The 10,042-nt window shown below is 31.8% G+C and overlaps 1 long non-coding RNA gene across 2 annotated transcripts; it reads left to right on the forward strand.

Annotated features, from left to right (window-relative positions):
• The first annotated feature begins 496 nt into the window (after positions 1-496).
• LOC110788534 (uncharacterized) lies at positions 497-9,059 on the forward strand. Of its 2 annotated transcripts, none has more exons than XR_008919232.1 (3): positions 497-3,243; positions 5,026-5,229; positions 5,721-9,059. It is a non-coding gene; the product is annotated as an uncharacterized lncRNA (long non-coding RNA). The 2 variants fall into 2 exon arrangements; XR_002533378.2 differs by having other exon boundaries at positions 507-3,243; positions 5,098-5,229; positions 5,721-9,058.
• The last annotated feature ends 983 nt before the right edge of the window (positions 9,060-10,042 follow it).

A 10,042-nucleotide genomic window follows, 5' to 3' on the forward strand; every position in this document is an offset into this window, starting at 1 on the left:
GAAGAATATTGTTTGTTCTCTTTGGGAGCAATGAATTAAAAGAGAATGTAATTTTCTTTATTTTTTCATATTTGTCATCATCATTACTTCCTAGTCCCTATTCATTTTCTCCCTCTCTTTTCTTTCAATCTGGATTCTAGAGGATTCAAACAAGCCTACAAATAATAAAGGAAAAACCAAAAATTAACTCTTAACAATCTTCCCAATACACATTCTCCTTCATCTTCCCCCAATTCTTCGTACAACAAACTAAGTAACAATTTGGGTTACTATGTGTCTGGTTAGAGTTGTGGGGTGACAGTTACCAATTCCTAAGGTAATATTTTCCTTACTTTATTACGAATTAGGGGTAACCGTTCACATTTCTTTCTTCCTACAACGCAGCCCGCATAACTCCTCTTTTTTTCCTACGATTTTGGATGCTTTGTACTCGTTTTCAAATGTATATTGGTCGTCTCTCACAAGTTCCATTCCATTGATTAGTGTAAGTTTTCTCTTCTTTTGTTATTTTTGTATTTATGCTTAAATTTTTTGATGCGTATAGGTTCTAAAATTTTGTAAGTGTTAAAAAATAAATTCCCCAAAGTAAGGTTAATATTGATACTTATTGAAACTATAGTTTGTAGAGTTGATTAATAAATCTATAAAATCTTGAAACGGGTTTATGGTTTTAAAATTATTTTTAAAAAATCCAATCATGCAAAATTATAGGTCAAAGAATCAAAGATGCATCAATTACATTAAGTTTTTTTTTTCAAAAATTGCGTGATACTCTAAGAAAATAAAATCCAAATTAGACTAAGGTTCGATTATAATTTAGTTTTTATTTTTGGTAGAACGGGGGGAAGGATACAACTCAAATTCCCTAAAATATTTTTTCTACTTTTTAGGTATTAGAATATGTGTGAAAAAGCTTGAATAAGTATATCTAGATTTTATGCTCAAATAATTAAGAAAATCTCTTTACCTATGTGTATGAGATCATGTGTGAATGATGTATTTCTTTAAGTTTGCACTACATTATAGCTTAATCAATTATGTATTGGCTAAAACATGCTATGAGAATTTCCGCAACTTTTGCTCAAATTATCATACGTGATGGTGGAAATTCAATATTTGTGTTCTTGACATACTTACATGATTGGAGGTTGTTGTTGTATTTTTGGTATACGGTCTTTATCCCTTTTACGTTGTTGGACTTGTAGGAGTTAAACATATGTTTGGGGACTAATATTTGAGAAATTTCACCCTTTAAGGATCTCATATATTTTTTTCACCCTTAAGGACCTCACACCACTTTTTATATAACTTAATCATAACTTAAGTTAAGTTCAGATAAGATAAGTGAAAGAAAAATAAGTGAAAATCTGTTAAATTGAACACACTCTACCAATCAGTAATATGGAAAAATTTCATTATTTATGACACCAGCAAACGAAAAAGTTAATGGAATTTGCCATAAGGTAATATAAAAATTAAAAGTTGATAAGAAATATATAAGATTTAAAGTACAACATATAAGGTAGTTCTTTTCCAAATAATTTACCATATTTTGGTTGCACGACTTATTCTGGCAATCATAGCTGGTAGTATTGATAAGTTTGATCTACCCCAATTCCGGGTATGTAAATATCCAATACAGCAAGAGCCTGTGAAATATTGAACATTGTTCTTTAGTTTTGATGTTGTTTGATTTCAGCTTGTTGTGATGCAAATTGCAGTAATTTTTATATTTGTGAACACTCTTGTAATCGATGTGTATGCCAACACAATGTCAATTACTAGATGCTGACAAAGGAACCATGATGTATGTATCACTCATTCGCATTAAATCATACTACTTTGACATTTTAATATAAGTGGGTTTTCTTGTACGCATATGTTTTAATATATATATATATATATAGTTTCTCTAATACTTACTTTTTCTCATTTCTTTCTAACTAAAAGGAAACACCCTATGGGCATTGAAGGAAAAGGCTTGTGTATTTTTTTATTGATTATCGATGAATATTTAAGTACAAAGTAATCGTGTCTATGGCTACTAGTACTATGAAACTATAACGAAGACAATTAAAAAACTAACTCTTTCTTAAATATTTAGTACTTAGCGTTTATATATTTTGAATATATATAAAAATTCTCTAAGTCAGAAAATATACGATCTCATGCATGTTATAGTCACATAGAATAGGAGAAAACGGCTTAATCTCAAGTGCTTAGGTATTGTCACAATAACTTGCCAAAACCTCTATTAGGAATTACAATGTATATAGAATTATATTCCTAGTTTATGTAAATTTTTCTATTGTTAATAGGTTTATGTTTTAAGGATTGGTATGGCATTAGGGTTGTGCAACAGTGTACTATATATACGTTAATAATAATATACAAAAGGCTAAGTCGTTTTCTCAAATAATAATGATAATTTATGTGGTAATAATATAATTAGGATTTTAATACCCTAATATTAGTAGTATGTTAGTAGTACTAGAATTCAGGTACGACACGAATATGTCATATGTAGTATTCGCGTATGAAAAGGATATTTCATACGTCATAATAAGTTTCTTTTGAATTGTAGTACGATCGAGTGAAACACTTTGTATTATATATTTCAAAATGTACACTTATTTTTTACGGATGGTTCAAAGGTACCGTGGAGTATTCCATATGATTTGAAATGCAAGTGTGGTGAATCCTCCATATCACTGTCATAAATATTCTGTGTCTGAAAATAAAGATATTGCGGAGTAAGATCTAGAAGAAGATTGTTTGTCCTCTTTTAGAGAAATGCATTAAATGTGAATGTAATTTTCTTTATTTTTCCATATTTGTCATCATCATTACTCCCTAGTCCCTATTCATTTTCTCCCTCTCTTCAGTCTGGATTCTAGAGGATTCAAACACGCTTGCAAATAATAAAGAAGAAATAAAAAATAAACTCTCCAACAATCTTCACAAAACACCCCCTCCTTCATCTTCCACCAGTTATACGTTCAGTAAGTCAAGTAATCATTTCGGTTACTACATGTCTGGTTATAGTCGTGAGGTAACAATTACCGATCCTTAAGATAATATATTCCTCACTTTGTTACGAACATAGGGGTAACTATTCCCTTTTCGTTCCTCCTCCTATACAACCCGCAAAAGTCCTCTCCTTTTCCTACGATGTTTGTTGCTCTGTTCTCATTTTCAAATTTATATTAGTCATCCCTCACAAGTTCCATTCCATTTATTAGTGTAAGTTTTCTCTTCGTTTGTTATTTTTGTATTTGTGCTTAAAATTATTGATGTGTACATGTTCTAAAATTTTGTAAGTGTTAAAAAAAAAAATCCCCAAAGTATGGTTAATATTGATACTTATTGAAACTATAGTTTGTAGAGTTGATTCTTAAATCTATAGAATCTTTAAACTGGTTTTATGATATTAAAAGTATTTTTTTAAAAACCCAATTATGCATAAATTTGGGTCTATGATGCATCAATTAAATCAAGTACTTTTTTCAAATTTGTATGATGCATTAAGAAAATAAAAGTCCAATTAGACTAAGGTTCGGTCATAAGTTGGTTTTTGTTTTTGTAGAACAAGGGAAGGATATAACTCAAATTTCCTACAATCGTTTTTTGCACTTTTTAGTTATTAAATTTGTATGAAAAAAAATAATTGAATTTGATTAAGTTTACGTAGATTTTATGCTCAATTAATTTAGAAAATCTATTTACCTATGTGTGTGGGATCATGTTTGAGTGATGTATTTCTTTGCATTTGCACTACATTATAGATTAATCGATTATGTATTGGCTAAAACACGCTATGAGAGTTGCATTGTCCGCAACTTTTGCTCAAATTATCATATCTGATTGTGAAAATTCAGTATTTTTATTCTTGAAATACTTACATGATTTGCTAAAGTTTTGTTGTATTTTGGATCTACATTCTTTATCCCTTTTAATCTTCTCGACTTATAGGAGTTAAGCATATGTTTGGGGACTAACATTTGTGAATTTTTACCTTTTAAGGATCTGATATGTGATTTTTCACCCTTAAGATTGTCACACCACTTTTTAGGTAAGTTAATCATAACCTTAAGTTAAGTTTAGATAAGATATATAAGTGCAGAAAAAATAAATGAAAATCAGTTAAATAGAACACACCCTACCAATCAATAATATGGATGAAAGTCATTATTTATGATACCCGCGGACGGAAAAGTTGACGGAATTTGTCATAAGGTATTGTTATAAAATTAAAAGTTGATACGGAGTATAAGATACAAAGTACAATGTATAAGGTAGTTTTTTTTCCAAATAATTGGCCATATTAGTTAGTTCCCCACAATTTTCTATTTATAACTTTACACCAACGTTGTTTACTAAAAAAATAAAAATTATTGCTCTGTATAATTTAATGATTTTTTGTTATGTTAATTTGCATTATCCCTTCCTACTTACAACAAGTATGATTAATAGTAGAATATGGATTAAATCCTTATATATATATATATATATATATATATATATATATATATATATATATATATATATATATATCTTGCTTATAACTGACTCATGTTTAGATCCTATGGCTACCGCCCTGTGCTATGCTACAAAAATATGCCCCTAATTTTTAAATTTTATTTTTTTAATTCTTTCAACTACTATTTAATTTTAAATGCACACTTGCTTCTTGAAATTTGCAAATAAAAAAACGGAAATAGGAAATAGGGAAAAAAGAAAAAGAAGTACTTATCTTTGCCAATGGTGCTAACCGATAAAATGGAAGTCACTAGTGCAAGGTAAGTGCAAGGTAAGTTGGGAAAGAAAAAGTAAGGGAGAGAAGTTGTGTAAGGGGCACATAAGTATACACGTATTACAATTTTTTAATTATTTTTTTTTTTTTTTTTATTATTATTATTATTATTATTATTATTATTATTATTTAGTTTGGCTTCCAGTCAGTTTTCATCAATTTTGGGCCTCTTCATGAGACCCTGTTCCGTGTCCTACTTTGGACCAAAACAGGGTTGGGCCTGTGGCTAGAGCAATGACATACCAATAATGACTTATCCATGTTAATTTGCTGCGTAAATGAAGAGGAATATGGAGAAGACGGTTGGCTCAGTCACTTTGGATGGAAGCAGTTTCAAGTGATCATAACCTATTTTAGACTTTAACTTTGAAGAACCTTCTTCAAGAAGCATACCCCATCCTACGATTGCACTGATTGTAAGAACTCTTTCCCTCTTACTACTTTATTGGTATATTTTATACGGAGAATTTTTTTTCCTGACATAAACCTCTTTGTTATTTTATAAGAACAATTCATAAATTTCATGGTTATACGACTGCTTCTGCCAATCATGGTTGGTGGTACTGATGAGTTAGTTCTACCCCAATTCCATGAAAGTAAATAGTTAATACCACAAGAGCATGCGAAATATATGAATATGGTTTTGTAGTTTTGATGTTGTTTGCATCTTAGGTGATGCAAAATGCAGTAATTTTAATATTTGTGAACACTCTTTTAATCGGTGTGTATGCCAACACAATGTCAATTACTAGAAGACGACGAAGGAACCATGATGCATGTATCACTCATTCACATTAACTCAAACTACTTTGACGTTTTAATATAGGTGGTTTTTCTAGTACCCAATTGTTTTAATATATGTGGTTTTTCTAATACTTACTTTTTCCTATTTATTTGTAACTTTTAGGAAACCCCCTGTGTATTGGAAACTTCATCTGATGAAGAAAACGAGCACTTTGATTTGCAACAACAACCACCTTGTCTTGTTAACCAAATATCATGATTCATCACACAAAAACCATTTATTTACTACAATTTCATGATTGTGAAACAGATGATGAGGGCATTTTCATTCCTAAGAGTGTAATATATTATGAAAGGAAAAATCTTGTGTATTCATTATTGATAACTGATGAATATTTAAGTACAAAGTGAACGTATCTATGACTACTAGAACTATGAAAACATGACGAAAATAATTAGGAAACTAACTCTTTCCTAAATATTACGTACTTAGGTGTATATATATAGTTTAGCAAAGCTCATATATGTTATAGTCACATAGATTAGGAGAAAATGAATTATTCATGAGTGCTTATATTACGTGGTATTGTCACCCTAACTTGCCAAAAAATCAATTAAGAGTTATAACGTATATAAAATTCCTATTTTATGTAAAGTTTCCTATTGTTAATGTTGTGTGGTGTTAGGGTTGTGTAACCGTGTATTATATATACGTCAATAATAACGTACAAAAGGCTAAGTCGTTTTCTCAAATGATAATAATAGTTTATGTAGTGTTAAGATAATTAGGATTTTAGTATCCTAATATTAGTAGTATATTAGTAGTATTAGTATTCTGGTATGACAAGAATATGTCATACGTAGTATTCAGGTATGACAAAAATATGGCATACGTAGTATTCAGGTATAACAAAAATATGTCATACGTAAAATTTAGTAGATTTTGAGTTGTAGTATGATTGAGGCTCTGTTTGGTAAGCCGTAAAACGTTTTCATGTAAAACAATTTTCCCATTTTCAATCATTTTACGTTGTTTGGTTGGGTAAGGGATGTAAAACAATTTTTCATGACTCCCTCCAAGGTGAAAAACCCTTTTCCATTTGAAAGGGAGGGAAACCACTTTTCCTTATTTCCTCCTTACCTCCCTCTCCTTTCTTCCCCTTATTCTTCACCAACTTCTCCCATTTTTCTTTAAGTTACCAAACAAAAGAAAACTAGTTTGCAATTGTGTTTTCCCTTGAAAAATGTTTTCCATGGAAAATCATTTTACAATGAAAACGTTTTACGCCCTACCAAACGGAGCCTGAGTGAAAAACTTAGCATTATATATTTCAAAATGTACGCTCGTTTTTTTAGGGTGGTTCAAAGGTACCGTGGAGTATTTCGTATGATTTAAAATGAAAATGTGGTGAATCCCCCATATTACTATCCTAAAGATTCGCCGCCAGAAAAAAAAAACATACTTCCTCCGTCTTTTAATACTCGCAACGTTCGTTAGTTTCACGCATGCCGATGCACAACTTTGATCATTTATATCTTAAATTCTCTTTATGCAAAAATTATAAAAAGTTGATATTTTGAAAATACACATTGAGACGAATCTAACAAGATCCCACATGACTATGTTTTATCTTATATAAAAAACACTACGAATAGTCAAAGTGGATTATATGAATAGTGGCAAAAGTCCAAACTTTGCGAGTATTAAAAGACGGAGGAAGTATTACATTGTAAGATTTAGAAGAAGAAGAAGAAGATTGTTTGTCCTCTTTAGAAACAATGCATTTCCAACTATCTTCATAGAACACATTCTTCTTCATCTTCTCCGGTCTCTTCGTTCAGCAAATTAAGTAAACATTTTAGTTACTACATGTCTGGTTAGAGTTGTGAAGTAACAGTTACCAATCCATACGATAATATATTCCTCACTTTGTTACAAACCTGGGGGTAACTATTTCAATTTATTTCCTCCTACAACACAACCCGCATAATTCCTCTCCTTTTCCTACGATTTTTGCTGCTATGTACTCGTTTTCAAATGTATATTGTTCGTCTCTCACAAGTTCCATTCCATTTATTAGTGTAATTTTATCTTCTATTGTTATTTTCGTATTTGTGCTTAAAATTTTCGATGTGTACATGTTCTAAAATTTTGTAAGTGTTAAAAACTAAATTCTCCAAAGTAGAAAATAAAATTCTAAATTAGACTAAGGTTTAATCACAATTTCATTACCCGACAAAGTGGGTACCCGGTCTTACTGGGTACTCGAAAAGCCAGGTACCCGCTAATGAACACCCCTACCAACGATTGAAGGTAAGCACTAGAATATGGTGGTGCATGCAGGTTTGCTGCACACGGACAATCAAAATCAATTTTTCTAATAATATTCAACTACGTATTAAAAATGTATCGGATTCGAATGCGACTGTATACGTGTCCAGTCTATTTTGGCAGGTTTTTTTAATTTTTAGTAATTACTACTCCCTCTGTCCCATATTAGTTGTTACACTTTCCTTTTTCGTCCGTCCCAGATTAGTTGTTACACTTCTAAATTAGGAATGACCCCACTATTATTATATTGTCTCTCTCTTCCCACTATATTTTTTTGTCCCCACACCCTCACTCATTCAACTCAAAAAAATACCCCACTAACTCCTATTACAACTACTTTTTCAATAAAATAACAATTGAAAACCAAACAACCACTTATCACGTAAAACTTTATGTAAAGGTAAGTGTAACGACTAATTTGGGACGGAGGGAGTATATATGACAGTTTCTGCTCCAGATGATTTTTTCAGTCAGTCGAGGGTCGTTCTTCAACTAATCAGAGTGCATTGTTGACAAGTGGATCATAATTTCATCATTGAACTTTTCGAAATGAAACGAGGGTAAAATGTAGGCGTCTACATATTGTATCTATTATTTTTGAATGTTCGTGATGGAGATTTTGCTCTTTATATATGAAGCCTTTCCCATTGTTTGATAAGCTATGTGAGATTTATGTTAAGGATGGTTCTAGTGGATCTACGGACAAGGATCCCGGAGATGATGTGGGGGTGAAAAGAATGATGATGGCTCGATTAGCTCAACTCAAGCTTCTGGTTCTGCAAGTAGTAGAGGTAGTAAAATGAAAAGGGGGACAAAGAAAGAGGAGCTCGGGGATTGTCTAAAGGCCTTGTCTCTCTAATTGATGTTGAGAAAGAGTCCACCTTGGTCATGAATTATTTGAAGAAGTATTTTTTGCGTGACGCTGAGATTGGTGAAATGAGAACCCAAATTTTTTACTCATTATGTAAACTTTAAGATTTGTCTCCTGCTGACATTGTGGAAGCTAGCTACAATGACAATTGGTTTGGATGATAAGAAGGTGAAACTTTTCTTTAGCATGCCTGATGGATTTAAATTCATGTTCGTCAAATATCAATTAAAAAAGTAGTTATAATGGGATTGTTTAAAGTATTTAAGTAGTGCTTATTACATTGACTTTGTCGGTTATGTTTGACATTGATTTTTCCGTTTATTTATGACTTTGATTTTTCTATGACATTAACTTTCCGTTTATTTTTCTTTTTTGGTGATAAAGAGGGCCAAAGAACCCCTAAAGGATTACAAAGTTAGTCAAACTAAAAAGTAGAAAAACACTACAAAGAAACGAAAGAACAGAAAGCATAAAAACAAAGAAAAGTAAACAAGCAGTAAGAAACTAATCAGGCTACAAGTTGTAGACACCTAATTTGTGTCTCCCCTTAGGGTCGATGACAAAACCATTAGCCTAGTGCCAAGATTGGTACAACTCCGAATAAAAGTCCAATTGCTAGAATACAATGAAATTATTACAAGTCCAAAATCCAATCCCCAACCCCGTTCTCATTCCAGAATTTCGTACAAATTGTCATTTCTAAACACAAGCCCAAAATCCAAACACAAATTCTTTAAATGGACCTCTCCATTGGTCTCCGAGCCAAATTTCTAGTCAAAATGACATTAAGAAATCCAAATTTGGGCGCCGACCCACAAAATCGAGCATCCCGGGCTTCGACACTTAAAACTAGACTCAAACTGTACAAAATGCGCAAAGCGTTGCGTCTTGCGTCTAAAAACAAGAAAATCACCTCCCCAATAAAAGCATATTCCACTACAATCAAGAATTACAGTAGTAAAATGGGGACGCGCCTCAAAAGGATGACGTCATCGTCCTTTTTTGGCAGCGTTAGGCGCCAGCAAGGCATCAGTGCCAAATGTTGGCCCTACATCAGGCGTCGGACTTTTATCCGTTTTCCAATAATTTTTCTATATAATCCCCCCCCCCCCCCATTTTCTGAACAGAATAGGGGAGGAAAAGTAGATCATAATACAACATCGTAATGCTAAAATCAATCTACAATAAATAAATCCTCTCAAATCTTCAAAATCTCTAAAAACACACACGTTTCTACTATTCTTGCAATTGGGAAGTCACCTTGGAGAAATCAATCTAGCCT

Source organism: Spinacia oleracea, chromosome 4, assembly GCF_020520425.1.
Source record: "Spinacia oleracea cultivar Varoflay chromosome 4, BTI_SOV_V1, whole genome shotgun sequence".
NCBI lineage: Eukaryota > Viridiplantae > Streptophyta > Magnoliopsida > Caryophyllales > Amaranthaceae > Spinacia > Spinacia oleracea.